Source organism: Balaenoptera borealis (genome assembly GCF_965194805.1).
Source record: "Balaenoptera borealis genome assembly, chromosome: 5".
Classification (NCBI taxonomy): Eukaryota; Metazoa; Chordata; class Mammalia; order Artiodactyla; family Balaenopteridae; genus Balaenoptera; species Balaenoptera borealis.
The window spans coordinates 22,864,877-22,881,297 of NC_138862.1; positions in this window are offsets into that span (position 1 = coordinate 22,864,877).

Below are 16,421 nucleotides of genomic sequence, written 5' to 3' on the forward strand. Positions count from 1 at the left end.
CAACAGTGTACTGGAAGTACTTGGTAATGCAATAATGCAAGAAAAGGAGAAAACAAGTGTACAAATTGAGAAGGAAGAAATAAAACCATCTTTGTTAGTAGATGACATGATCATCTATGTAGAAAATACCAGAAAAATAGACAAAAATACTCCTAGACCTAATAAGCAATTAAAGCAAGGTTGCAGGATACAAATTTAACATACAGAAGTCAAGTACTTTCCTACATACCAGCAATGAACAAGTGAAATTTGAAATTAAAAACACAATACAGCTTACAATGGCATCCAAAAAAGGAAATACTTAGGTAGAAATCTAACAAAATATGACAAGACCTACATGCAAAACAAACAAACAAATGAACTACAAAACTCTGGCAAATGAAACCAAAGAATTCAATAAATGAAGACATATTCCATGTTCATGGGTAGGAAGACTCAATATTGTCATGATGTCTTCCCAACTTGATCTATAGATTCAATGCAATCAGAATAAAAATCCCAGCAAGTTATTTTGTTGATATTGACAAACTAATTCTGAAATATAGAGAGAGAGGAAAAATTCAGAACAGTAAATGAAATATTGAAGGAGAAGAACAAACTTGGGGAGCTGACACTGCTCAAGACTTACTATAAAGCTACAGTAATCAAGAAGTGTGGTGTTTGTTAGTGAAAGAATACACAAATACATCAATGGAACAGAATAGACAGCCCAGAAATAGACCCACACAAATATAGTCAACTGATATCTGACAAAGAAAAAAGGCAATACAGTGGGTCAAAGATGATCTTTTGAACAAATGGTGTTGGTGCAACTGGACATCCACATGCATGAAGTAAATCTAGACACACATCTTAAACCCTTCATAAAAATTAACTCAAAATGGATCAGAGATCTAAATGTAAAATACAAAATTATAAAACTCCTAGAAAATAATATGGGAAAAAATCTAGATGACCTTTGAAATGGTGATACTTTTAAGATCCAACATCAAAACATAATCCATGAAAGAAAGAATGGATAAGTTGGACTTTATTAAATTGAAAACTTCTGCTCTGCAAAATACAATGCCAAGAGAATAAGACAACCCAGAGAGAGTGAAAGTATTTGCAAATGATACATCTGATAAAGGCATTATCCAAAATTTATAAATTTACAAATCATAAAACTCAACAATAAGAAAACAAACACAATTTAAAAATGGGTCAAACACCTTAACAGACACCTCATCAAAGAAAATACACAATGGCAAATAAGCATATAAAAAGACACCACATCATATGTCACCAGAGAAATACAAAGAGAAACAACATTGAGATACCGCTACACATGTATTAAAATGGCCAAAATCTAGGACACTGACATCACCAAATGCTACTAAGGTTGTGGAACAGCAGGAACTCTCATTCATTTCTGGTGGGAATGCAAAATGGCTCAGCCACTATGGAGACAGCTTGGTAGTTTCTTACAAAATTAAGACTACTCTTACCGTGTGATCCAGCAATCGTGTTTCTTGATATTTACACAAAGAAATCTTATGTCCACATACAAAGCTGCCTACAGATGGTTATGGCAACTTTATTCATAATTGCTCAAGCTTAGAAACAACTAAGATGTCCTTTAATTGCTTAATGGATAAATAAACTGTGGTACATCGGATAATGGAATATTATTCAGTACTAAAAAGAAATGAGCTATGAAACCATGAAAAGACATGGAAGTTTTTAAAGTGTGTATTACTAAATGAAAAAAGCCAATGTGAGAAGGCTACATACTGTGTAATTCCAACTATATGACATTTTAGAAAAGGTAAAAGAATGGAGACAGTAAAATAGCAGTGGTTGGCAGGGGTTGGGGAAGGAATGAATAAGCGGAGCCCAAAGGGTTTTTAGGGCAGTGATGGATACAGGTCATACATTTATCCAAACCCATAGAACATAGAACACCAAGAGTTAAACCTAAATAAACTATGAACTTTTGGTGATTATGATGTGTCAGTGTACGTCCATCAGTTGTTATAAATGTACCACTTTCACAGGGGTGTTGATAATCGGGGAAGCTATGACTGTGTGAAGGCAGGAATATATGGGAAATCTCTATACCTTCCTTTCAATTTTTCTGTGAGCCTAAAACTGCTCTAAAAAGCAATATCTTTAATTTTAAAAAAGCATAAGTTCACATCAGTCCTTTCAACCCTAAAGTCAAAGGGTTAAATCCACTTTTTTTCTCCTTCATATTTCCAGTACAAAATATGACCCCATTACTCTTAATAGATTTAATTATTTGATCAGTCCCTCCATATGTAATCAATATACTATCTCTGCTACCACTCTTCTCCCTGTGCAGATTACTTTATCACCCTACTCATGCTCTGACCCCCTACTCACTTTCCAGTACCCCACACCAGGCCTCCCAGGAAAATTTCCACCTCGTCGCACTGGGGCTTTAACCACTCACTCAAAATTATCAGTCTGTCTGCATGGATGCTCTTCCTTCCCACCTTACTTGAGATCTGACGTCTTGGGCAAGGTCATCTTACATTGATGCCACATTGATGGTCTCCTTACCCTGCTTAGGCTTAGGCACTGCCTTGATCTGCCCTCACTCATGAATGCCTCCTCACACTGCTCCAGCTCTATTGCCCTGCCTCCATGCGGATGTCCTTCTCAAACTACTTAATCTGTGACCCACTACATCCCAGAACCCCCATTCACGGATGCCTGGTTCACAACACTTGGCCTCTGCCTCCTCACGATGGACCACTCTCTGGGTAGAGGCTCTCCTTCATCTCTTTTTTCTTTTGATTTTCCATGCTAGGTCTTTCAGTTTGGATGCCTTATCCATCCTTCTCAAGCTCACACTCCCCAAGTGAGAAATCCACTTGCGTGAAAACCCCTGCCACCTTTCTGGAGTTCCTTTAACACACTCAGAATCACCTCTCTGCTTCCTGTCTGGGTCTGACTCATCATGCCAGCCATGGGGATGCCCTATTCATTCTGCTTGGGTCCTAACACTCTATTCTGAGCCACACAGCTTCTTTAGACCCAGAAATGGATACCTGACTTGCTGTACTCCAACTAATGGCTTTAAGACTGAATTATTCATTAATAGAAGGGAAGAGAATGAGAAGAGGGAGAGACTCTATTAACTTTATAGCAAAATCTTTTCTCATCTGTGTGAGTGTTTTGGTAGATTCTCTGGAGATTACAATATTCACATGTAGGAAAGCAAAGTGCCTTTTCAAATAATCTCATAATACTTCGTAAACAAGCTAAGTGTTTCATTCACCCTTTATACTCCTGTTGTTATATATTTTAATTTATACGTTATGAACTTCATAATACGTTGTTATTATCTTGCTTTAAAAGACCAATAATCCTTTAAATAAGATAAAGATAGATTTGTGATAAAATGAGCTTTTATTTATGCCCACATATTTACTCTTTATGGTATTCATTCTGTCTTGTACAATCTGATATATTCCCTTAGCCTGGAGAATCTCCTTTAGCTTTTCTTATAATATGGGTATGCTGACAACAGATTATTTTAGCTTTTCGTCTGAAAATCTGTTTAACGTTTGTTGTCTAAAATTTTTTTTCTTGGATAAGTATTTTTGAATTCACATTTTCTTTTTTCCTTGTCATCCATTGTCTTTGTATTTATCCCTAAATTAACTGATCTTCTTTGTATTTATCCTAAATGAATTTTCCTCATTTTCTTATACTTGTGAGTTGCTATTTTGACCACTTTGGAATAGACAGTTCTACAAGGTTTTGAGACTGTCACATCGTGAGATTGTGGGACTTCAAGTCTGTAAGGCTGTAAGATTACTAAACATGATATTAAGGTGAAAATTTGAGACACTGTGATACCAGAAGTAATCAAGATCACGAGTCTCTGATAGTGCTAGACTATGAGAACACATGATCGGTTTTGATTTTCCAAGCCTAATCCCAACTTCTGCTTCCTCAGAAAATTCACATAAAAGAGAATTACTTGTTGAAGGGGATTAACTGTGTATTTGGGGTTCTTTCAGATTAAAATCTGACATATCAGCCCAGAGTTGGTCAAAACGTGGCTATTTTTCCAAATGCTATCTTTCTCAGACTGCAGAAAAAGCCTCCCTTATCTGCTCTAATCCCAACCTCAGTAACTGGACCCATGTATAAAAGGGCTTCTTGTCCCTTTTATACATGGGTCCAGATGCACCTATGAAGGGCATCTCCCAATGGAGTTTGATTCTTTTAGATTTCTTTGTGTCCACAGCTCTTCATTACGGCTTTAAAGAGAACAGTTTATTTTTTAATACTGTGATTTCTTGCTGCTTCTGTAGGAGTGAAGGTTATCCATGGCTTTCTAAACCTAGCCCTAAGTGGAACTTCTCAGTCCCACTTTAAAATAGATTTCTGAGTTAGATTTCCTGATCCTATGCAAATAGGATGACTATTAGAATAGATTGTCCATTTTCTTTAAGAATTTGCTGTTGGTACTCATATTCTTGCATACATTATTTGGTATAAAACATACCATATCATCTATCGATCAGTTTTTTAACTACCTAGCTATCTACCTCTGTATCTTTTTATATCTATCTATCACACGTAAGAGGCTATATAGTATTTTTATATTTTAAGTCTCTATTACATAGAGCAGGCTCATGAAATAATTATTGAATAAATAGAAGAATGCAAGAATGAATAAAGAAGGTTCTATAAATGTTTTATCTTTGATTAAAATGTTATAAATCATTTTATGTCATTATGGAAAAGCTAGGATAGGAGATAAAACATTATCAAAGAGGAAACTTTAACATGAATTATCGTCCTTAGACTCCACACTATGCTCCTCATGGTGAATCATCCGTTGTAATGCTTACTTCATTGTATTCATTTTTACCTACAGATTTTGGTCAGAACTCAGCAAGAAGTGAACAGTAGTCTCTTTTCTGAGAAAGAAATTCCCTCAATTTTAAGGTCCCTTTCTACCGATGTCTAATTTTTATTGTCTGAACTGTTTATGTAATTATTGACACCCTTGCTTTTCATTTGTTTCTGGTACTTGTAGGGTTCCTGCCTCTTGCATACATGAGTTCAGACTAATGCATAAGTGGTAACACGTTAGCACTTCAGATGAGTCAGAATGATGTTTATTAAGAAAGAAACCAGTGCATTCTAAGGTACCAATAATGTCACAATGTTAGTTCTTATGCAGTTCCTCAAACATGAAGAACAAGAAGTAACTTTGGGGGGAAGAGAATGTCAATGGGATGACTTTTTAGTTCTCATGAAATTGCTATTGATAAATAAGATGGACTGTATATCAGCTCTCCTGAGCCCCTGGCATCTATTCACCAACTTGCTTATTTCCTGTCATTTCTGAGTAGTTTTGAACACACAGCTACTTTTGCACGCAAGCGTTTTGTATCTTTCCACACCTATTATTGTCTTCTGCCTGATTTTTGGTAAAGATCAAGATCTGAGTTAGCATAGGAGAATGGGAAGATCAGGCAAAACTTGCAAGTCTAGTTAGGGCAGAGGTCAAGTACAACTGAGACAACTGAGAGCTGATGGGAAAGAGGGTCACGCAGCCCACTCGGAATGAGGTGTATGGGTTAAGCACAGTGAAATATACCAGCAGTACGGGACAGGCCTCGCTAACCTGACCACTGATTCTAGGATCCTGACCGGCTAGCTTTAGCCCCATCTGGGTGGTTATATTTTTAATTTAACCACAAAATCTGTTTGGGGCCCACAGGAATGTTCTGCCTCTGATTAAGACCAACAGAGGTGCTGCCTGATATTGAACCTGATTCCTAACCTTTAATTCCATTCTGAAAGGATTTCTGGGCACCGCTAAAGACTGCAGGAGTGTGGTTTGTAGCTTTCATGCACTGCATTGCTTCTATGTGCAAAAGCCTGGCTTAAAAACCTGTTTTAAAACTCCCAGAGCCCTAGTTCATTTTTGTTATCACAATTTCCAGATGGGCTTTGGAACATGTCATTAGATGAGCAATAAGATTTAAAAGGTTCTATTAGAGAAAAACATTAGTATTATTAATTCTGCAAAGGAGAAAGCTATGGGTATCATGACAACTCTTTCCTTATACACGCAAAGTTACTAAAAATGTAGCACCATCCTAATCAGCTATTTTCCAGTTCTACTAGTGGGCTGAGATGTGGAAAGGCTATTACAACAGAAGAATGGATGAAAATTAACTATAGAAGGAAAGTACTCTAACAGTAAGTGCCTTTAAAAATGTAATGAACTAATACATTTTCCTTCCTTAAGAAAGAGGCTGACATCACAGAGGTACAGGGATCTTCCTCTGAGTGTTTGATTAGGTGATCATAGGAGATCCTTTCGAATTCCTTAGGTACAATTTCATCGTTGTGAAAGAGATAACTAATGAACTGAACACAAAGAGAAAAAACAGTCTAATGCAACTAGAAAGGAATACTGCCAGTATTACACACATCTTAAGGCCTTTTTATTTCCCAAATAAGTATATGTCCAAATGACAAAAATAATATTTTCAATGTTACATTTAGATATTGAAAGACAGGCTTACTTTGTATCTTTGTCTTTAAAATTAATTTAAATGTATAGCATACCCACGGAAGATTAAACACGATGCAATATTTTCACTAATGTTGTATTTCACTGGCTTGAATATCTGTCTCAAATAATAGTAGAATTTTTAAAAATAGTAAAATTAATATTTGACGTTATTCAAGATCTTGCCAGATTTAAACACATAGCATTTACTAGGAAAATGTAAAGATACATATTAATTATTTCCTTCTAATAACATGAAATTATTTGTATGAATTAGAAATACCAACAAAAGTGAGATTGTTTTGCAAAAGAGTAGAGAATACAAAAAAAAAATAAGTGGACATTTTTACAGGAAATTAAAAGCTATAAAAGAAGATAAATAATGTAGTTAGACCAAATTAAACAAGTTTTATTATAATTAGGGCAAATTGGAAAAGCCTATTCTAGTGAATGCTATTCTTTCTACTCTATACAACTCAGGCTTATCAAAATAGGTTAGCAATTGCTTTCAAAATCAACATTGTTAATCACATGATGTGTGGACATTTATGTATGAATTGTCCTTCTGTGGAATAAAAGTCACATTCTAGCTACTTTATTCTAAACTAATAAAAAATAAGCTTTGGTATGAAAATGGATAAGGACTTCACATTACAATAAGAGGCAGGAAATTAAAGTGTAAGCATTTTCTTATTTATTGTATTAATATTTAGCTAGTGGAAATGAAGGCATTCTATATAAATTTTTGATCAAATCAATCTGTTTACAAGTCTCTTTTTATTCAGAGAGCAGGAATAGTGAAAATAGGAGTGGATTACGCCCCATTTAAGCCATGGGTGCTTGGATCCTGGTACAAAACTCACAAAATAACAGATTCAAAGCAGTGAATTTAATTCACTAAATCTCAATTTGGGGGTCATAAGTGAATGGGATAAAATATTTTCTAGTTACATTATGAGACTATTGGTAGAAATAAATGAAACAATAATGTGAAATCTTTTAAAACCGGTAAATCCATCAATAACTACATAATATTATTATTAAGTGCCTACACTCTACCAGATACTCCTCATTTATGACTGAGTAATTATTATATCAAAGAAAGATTTTAAAAGTTAAGTTTAGAATACATTGTGAAAAATATATGATATGGAAGGATGATAAAGATAAGAGTAATGAAAACAGCGTGGGATATCAGTTGACCATTGGAGAAAAAAATAGAAAAATGTACATTTTATACCACTAATTTAGAAATAAACTTTATATAATGTATAAGTACATTGAAAATCACATTATAGACTATTCCGATCACTAGAAATTATAACTATATGTCAAAAATATTTCCATGCTCTTATATCAAATTTGTAAGTTGGAAGTAAAAATTATAGCATTGTAAAATTTATTTAATAAAGTTAACCACAATGTGTTTAATAAAAATGAAGATATAAGCAAAATATGACTGATAGAATATATAGAATATATTTGCTACAAATGTAAAAATATTTAATCTTGACATTTCATTTAAAATTTCACATAAGCTGAGAAGAATTTAAATTCCAAATATAAACAGGTAAGGAAAATGATCAATTTACATAAAGTGTTCTAAATAATTAAAAGTTATTAAGGAAAGATAGAGAAATAGTAATACAAAGTAGGGAGAAGTGTATGAACAAATTAAAGTGAGACAGGGTAGGACCATTCAGGAAAATTAAACTAGTTCTGTGTAAGCATGTAGACTTGAAGAGTGTATAGTGATAAAAGTTAACTTTAAAGTGTGAGCACATGTAGTTCCATGAAAGTGCTCGTATGTTATGGTGTTCTTTCCCCAAAAACAGTGGAGTGATGTATCTGACAAATTAGAATGTGAATCATGTTTGCAATTTAAAAAGATCACCAAGGAAATTTATACCAAGCAAAATCATAAGAAAATATGATAACCCAGAAAAATGACTAATATTAAAAATCAATATTTCCCTAAGGGTATTTCTAATGAGAAAATTGCAGCTGAAAAATTGTTGAAAGTTAAGCAGCTTAGCTACTTGAGAGGAACAGAAGTCAAAGTCCAAGGAAATCCTAGGTAAAGACTCTGATAAGAGTTTCCACACAGTGATACCCACATATAAAAAACATAAATCCAGGACTCTAAAAGACTATGCTAAGGGTAAGACTGAATGAAAATGAAGTTAAGTCTTTATATGGGCTTGCAGGCTTGCTTAGTCTTACATGGTCTGAGACCTAAATTCTTGAACTTGGATTAAGATTATTCTAGTCTAGTAGAATATGGATTCCTGGTAGGTACTGGACCCCTGACCAACAGCAAATGGAAATTCTCTTCAGTAGAAGAAACATTCATACTAGGCTTCAAATGTTTTCTACAAATGATTTTTCAAATAAATAGCTGGAATGAGATAAAAGATAACCAGGAGGAGATATGGGAACGTGTGTATATCTGTAGCTGATTCACTTTGTTATAAAGCAGAAACTAACACACCATTGTGAAGCAATTATACTTCAATAAAGATGTTTAAAAAAAAAAAAAAAAAAGATAACCAGGGACACAGGGGAAAAAATGAGCAAGAACCAGCAGAAACACTCCTGCACTGGGTTCCAATTTAGAATTATTATACACAGAATATGAGAGAACTACATTTATAATGTATAAAGGAATAAAAGTAAGATTAGAAACATCTTCAGAAAAGAATATGCTATGAAAAAAACGTATAGCAGATCAAAAATAAGTATAACTACTAGAAAGGAAAAACATAGCAACTAAAACTAAGAATTCAATACTGTGATTAATGGCAGTTTAACAGAAGGACTTAATTAACTAAACATAATAAAAAATAAAACACTGGCAGCTCTCCTCTGACAACTTAGCCAGCGTTCTTAGAAAATAGTAATAGTCTCAGTTTATATCATATTATTAAAGTATTTAGTTATATGTGAATGTTATGTATATTAAGTATGCAGTTTCTATAGTAGAGTCAAATATTTGTCAAAGAGAATTTTTTCCCAAATACACGATACATGTATAGAAATTTAACAAAACTGGAATGCAAAATGTACTTCATCTGTTCCGAGTTCATTCTCATTATTTCAAACAGATATAAAGTAGAAATCATAGCTTATTCAGAAAGCAAGAAAACCAAGAAAGATATTGCATCTACATTCCACATTGCCTATGTTTTCCTAGAAATATAGTAACAAGAATTAAAACACTAGTATTTGTTTACCTGGTAAAAATACAGAGTTCTGAAGTGCTAGAAGTTATATGAATACAGAGCTATAGAATTTAACAAATAGATATTGTCTTATGTTTTTGACCAAACTTGCAAAGATGAATTTAGGCTCATGCTGTATATCTGGGGATTTTATGGAACTCCAGCCATGAACTCTGTTTGATACTGATCACGTTTATCTTCCTTCTGCCACATATAGGAAGTTTTATGATTGTTAAATTCTTGGGTCGTTAATGATAATTGTCAAGAATCTCAAAGGTGTCATGTTGTTCTCATATTTGTGACTTGTTTTCTCATAGTAGAAGGGATATTTTACAACAGATATCATGAATATATTTTTTCTTCTCATACTTTTCTTTCTTTAGCACCAGTGCTTCTATAAAGCCAAGTTTTAAAATCAATGTTTTGGTGACTTCCCATATGTATTTGTAATTCTAGAATGTAATTTATTTTAGACATTATAGAGATTTTATAAGAACTTTTATATAAATATTTTTGATCATCATTATTTGTCAAAAGACAAAAAATACACTATTGAACCCCTTGAACAAAATGCATTACTAAATATTTAAAAAATGGATTGCCCCCAATTTCTCTGCTCTGTGGTAGTACATGTTTGTGTACTGGGGACAGACCATCCCAGGACCTTTACATAAGTATTATGCTTGAGTTTTCTATGGGTTAATTATATAGTATAAATTCAACCATTTTAAATAATTTTGAGCGAACTGACTTTTTTTGTCTTGCTATCAATGGTCTAATTAATTAGAAGCATCACTGATAACTATTCTGATCCTTTCTTATCTGATTTCTAGGAAGAGAATCATGAAGAAAAAATAAAATTTTCCTTCTTTGCTACAGCTTCTGCTTTACGCAAGATTATCCAGCCCAAGGGGAAACTGTTCAGTTCCTTATGATGAGAGTGTGTGTGTGTGTGTGTGTGTGTGTGTGTGTGTGTGTGTAAGCTGGTGGTTGAGGGTGGGCATGAGGAAAATTGAAGAGGGATAAAATTTAATTAATATCCTAAGAGTTAATATTCTCAGTCCTATGTTCTTTTGCTGAAAAAAAGGAATTTTAATTTGAAAAGAACCAAGCATCATTTGGAAATGTAGCATAGCTACTACATTTGAACTTGATTAATTTGTGATATCTGCAACAACACAGGCGAGGTTACTGTACCTTGGTCAGGAGGTCAGTGAGCTATATTGAACAGACATATTGCTCCAAAGACAATATTAAAAGATTTAACAGAAATTGACTTGACACTGTACAAAAAGCAGTCAGAGTCCAGCTCTTTCTCCAAGCAGGAAATATTCCTTCCTGGCCAAAGATATTTAGAATCTCTCTTTACACAGCTTCAGAATGAGGAAGACCCATTACAGTAGTCCCAAAGAATAATTACAGAAGCAATAATTACATATCTCTCTTGAACACTGGCTACAGCGGGTCTTGGAATTAATGGGCAAAGACTGAGAACACTTTATGAAAGTTAAAAACAGATGGGTCACCAGGCCAAGTCAGAACTATGATAAAGCCACATCAGTTTAAGAGTACAAAACTACTTATTTTAACATTACTATCATGAGTTTAATATGGACACGTAAACTGACATCATAACTTAATCTATAGTTCTGGGTAGAAAGAATGCTAGGAGCACTGGCTTTGAAGTCAGACAGCCTGGTTTGAAACTCTTATTTACCTAGTGGTATGACCTTGCAAAAGTCACTTACCTTCTTTGTTGTTTTTAAGTGCCAGTGTAATTGTGAAAATTAAATAAACTGTGTAAAGTGCTTAAAACAACATTATGATTTCTGAATGCCTATTATCCATATATGTATAGCTAAACTTACTCACTATTATGCTGGTACTTTTATATGAAGTAGTTTATAAAACCCTCTCCCAAACCACGTAGGATAAGCACTACTACAATGTCCATTGATATTATAGGAATACAAGGAATCTGAGTCAGAGAGAGTTCATGTGACTTGCTCAGCTCACTCAGTTTGAAAGTGACAAAGCTAGGATTTGGATTCTGAGCTTGACTCTATATTTTTTTGTTAATTTAAAAACATCTCCATACTGCCTATTATTTTGAAACCTATCAAGATTCAGTGATAGATAGATAATAGATAGATAGATAGATTGATTGATAGATTGATAGTTAGACAGATAGTGATATAACGGACACACAAGGACAAAACCTGGTTAACAGAACAAGGACAATTGAGAAAAGTATAACCGTGTTGGGAAATACACACTAGTCCTAGAACTAGCAGTCTGTCTAGTCTTCTCCCTATGGATTTTAAGACATTGCATAAGAAAGCATGTCTTCACATTGCTAAAAATTATGGAGTGTTCCTTGTAGCCCTAAGTAATAATTTTATTGCCTTCCCTTTATAGTTCAATCATAGTGTGAGTTTTTTTGGTTATTTGGCCAAGAGTAACTGGAGATACACTGATACCACCATTACATTGCTTGTGACAGTAGATTAATACACATGTCTTTCCCCCAGGGACATGCTTCTGAAAATCCAACACAAGAATTAAAAGCAAAGAATCCTGTATAGTCTGTAGAAGAAAATATAAAAGATGACTGCATCAACACCCTTGGCATTAAAGCATGGCACTGACATTTCAGTTCAGATAAAAATGTTACCCTATAAGAATTCATAAATGATAGAAGTAAAGAGAATTGAAGATTTTGTTCCAAATAGATTATATTGAGATGTTAATATACCAATAGGCATAAATAAGAATAAAATATTTCATTTATATTTTTGTATATTTTCCCTGTACTGAATACTTTCATGGAATTTTCTTCTAGAGGAGCTTTGCCAGGATAAATGATAAAAATGATCAAACTAGTACTTAATTACTATCAAATAATACTGAATAAATGAATGAATGAAAGAATGAAAGGTCTGGTGATGAGGTATTCATATAACATAATCCGAATTTCCTCTCTTGAAATTTGAGTTATTGTTATCCTAAAATCTTGAAAATATTGAAATCATGTAAAGCTTATGTTTAAGATCCTTCCATGAATATAGTGGGAACAATTCCAAAATTATCTTAAGCACAGACCCAGTTTTTGTTGTTGTTTAGTTTTTGTGTTGTGGGCTTTATTGTTTGTTTTTTAGGACAGCCAAGGTTTATAACAGTTGGGGTGGAACACTAATAAAAATAATTACTATTTCTAATAATCTAATCAGTTATAGAACCACTTCCATTTACAAAAGTGTGCCCATATAGACAATAAATTATATGGTCACCCTATTCTTTATACCTATCTATCTATCTATCACCTATCTATCTACCTACCAGTCATCTAGTGACCTATTTTACACATTGCTTGTAGAAACAGATTGGCAATGACTTCTAAAATAGAAAAATCACATACTGCATATCTCAATACTATTTTAAGCATATATCTAAAAGAAATTTGTTCCCGAGTTTAAAAGGAAACATACAAGAGTGTTCAAGGGAGCAATTTTCAGAATAGGTAAAACCTGAAAACAACTCAGATACTCATAAATAGAACAGTGGATGTTTAAACCATGGTGTAGTCTTGCCGTGCTATATTATATGAGTTAAGATGAATAAATTATATCAAAATAATATTTTAGAGTTTCACCATAGTCTATATGATCAACTCTTGTTTATAAAGAGAAAATAATTTAAATGAGAAAAATATAGTTTGCAAGTATATACGTGGATACTATAAGTTATATTTTAAAAGGAAAAATAAGATAATTATTAGTATTATCTTTCAGATAATGATCTTATCAAAGTTGGGGTGCGGTGAGGAAGCAGAAATTAGAACGGAAATATACATATATATATATATATATATATATATTCCTTTTGCCCCAATCTCAGTTCTTGTGCGTGTGTGGGTTGCAGGGGTGGGGACAGTGTTTTTATAGGTTTCTTAGCGCATCATTAAAATAGTTAACAATAAAACAGATTATGCTTAGACTTATGATGAGTTTGTTTTGACTCAAGAATTATGATAAAGTCTCTTCTGTGGACCCCCCCAACATACACATACATGCAGACCACAGACACACAAACATATGTATACCCAGTGCCAGTTAATGCTAACAGCACATTCAAAGCAAGTGTCAATCAATTACACTAAATGTGATTTATCATGAGAACTGTTGGTACGATCAAGCGTAAAATATTTAAAGATTGACAAACAAATTATCTTCCTGAGTTGCAAAATATTTCTGGGTCATGTTTTATGTTGAAATTATGAAAATGAAAATTTGAGTTCAGTTTTAGAAGTAAATAAATATTCAAAGGATATACTATAACTGTAATGTACCACTTTACAAGAAGCTATTTGGTCAGATTCACAGTAATAAAGTGGGTGATTTAGCCACTAACAGATTTAGTTGGTCTCTTTTAATATATACTATTTCTTTTCTTTTTTAAAATACGTGTTGAACTTGACAGATGCACTTTCACTTTTAAAGCATTTGAACATATGCATCCCTCTCAAATAATCAGTACTCTCTCATGGGAGCAGTTAGGTTGCATGGCCTTTCTTAAGCATGCAATATACAACTGGCCTCAAAATTGTTTCTCTTTTAGAGCTTAGAGCACAACAAAATGTAGAAAAGTTTATGTAGGATACTATGTCCTTTAATTAACAGAAGTGACTATAAATTATCAAGCATCAGACACATGAATGAGCAGATAACTAATTCAAATAAGTATCTGGGATTCATACTAGTTTTAATTGAACCTAACATTATTTATATTTATTCAACGCTGACACTGATATTAATTTGCTATTTAATGAAAAATTAAAATAGGTAATCTGATTTATTTTTTTATGTGGTAAACAGAAAAACAATCAAACAAGTAAAATATGTCTTGTATGAATTAACTTTTTTCTTTTTTCCTTTTTAATTGTGGTAAAAGTTACCAACTTTATTTTAAAAGTGTTTTATTTTAACCATTTATTTTATTTTTAAAATGGTATTAAGTGCATTCACATTGTTGGGTAACCATCACCACCCTCCATCTCCAGAACAGTTTTCATTTTTTAAAACTGAAATTCTGCACCCATTAATGATAACTCTCCATTTCCCCCCCACCCCAGCCCAGCTCCCAACATCTGACAACCACCCTCCCCAATCTTCTGTAATGGTTTTGCCCACACTTAATTTGATAGCATTTATTATCTATCTATCTATCTATCTATCTATCTATCTATCTATCTATCATCTATCTATCTATCTATCATTTGTTGATATTTTGCTCAAGGGGCAAACATTTATTTCTCGAAGCTCTGGAGGCTGGGAAGTCCAAGATCAGTGCAATGGCTGAGCAGGTGTCTGGTGAAGGCACTCTTTTGATTTGTAGGTAGCTTTCTCCTTAAGTCCTCTCATGGTGGAGAGCCGATTGAGAGAAAGAGAGAGATATTGTATTCTCCTTTTCCCCCCTCAGTTTTATTGAGGTATAATTGACAATCAAAAAGCAGTATATATTTAAGGAATACAATTTGATGACCCAATTGTCTGGAATTCATATAGAAACACAATTGTTTTCTTTAATCATATTGCTATATTCTCTTGCAAAATAGGTTGATACTTATTTTACAGTCATTGCTATAATGAGCAACTTTTACAAAATTTGTTTCAAAAACATTAAAATGTATCATTTAAAAATGCATTTAACACAAATCTCTTCAAAATAAACAGAAATTTACAGACATAGAATACTAAAATTTGTATAAATGTTTCAATAATTTTTTCAAATTGAATAATAGTTCAATAACAAATAGCTAGGAATTTTGTGTTAGAAAAAGAATATTTAAAAAAAATAACAGTTTAATAACTTTCTCTGATGCTACCTTGAAACTAATTTTTTTCTAGCTGTGTTTACACTTTTTAAAAAAATTTTTGATGGGATACTATAGAGGGTGTTTGATGATAGTTACAAATCATTTGGTGAAAGAGTACAAATCAGATTTTAAAATATACCCGTGGACATGTTTTTACCTCTTTTTTGGAGTTGAAATAATATATGCCCATTTATTTCTAAGATTTTCTTTCTATGACACCTCACAAACTGCAGTTTCAGTTAACCACATATCTGTGAACTGACATTTAATCTTGGGTGTAGGATTGTACAGCCAACTTTGAGTTATACAAGACTCAGTTTTCTTATTTTCCATTTTAAATTATTTTGCTGATTGTTATGTTAATCTTCAAGAAAGTGAAATTGAAATGAGTCTGTTTGAGAATATATCTGGTAATAGAAATAACAGTGAGGCAAGAGGCAAAAATATCACTGTGGATATCCTACCTTGTCTCTGTTTAGAACAAGTAAATATTTTATTCTTTTTTTTAAAATTAATTAATTAATTAATTTTTTTATTTTTGGCTGCGCTGCTCAGCTTGTGGGATCTTAGTTCCCTGACCAGGAATTGAACCTGGGGCCATGACAGTGAAAGCTCCAAGTCCTAACAACTGGCCCACCAGGAAACTCCCAAACATTTTATTCTTTGAAAAAAAGCCTCAGTGATCAGGAGCTCTGACAGTCTCTCGAAGTACCTGGATACTTCACAGGCATCTAAATTGACATCAGTGTTCTCTCTGTAGTAATTCTCCCCC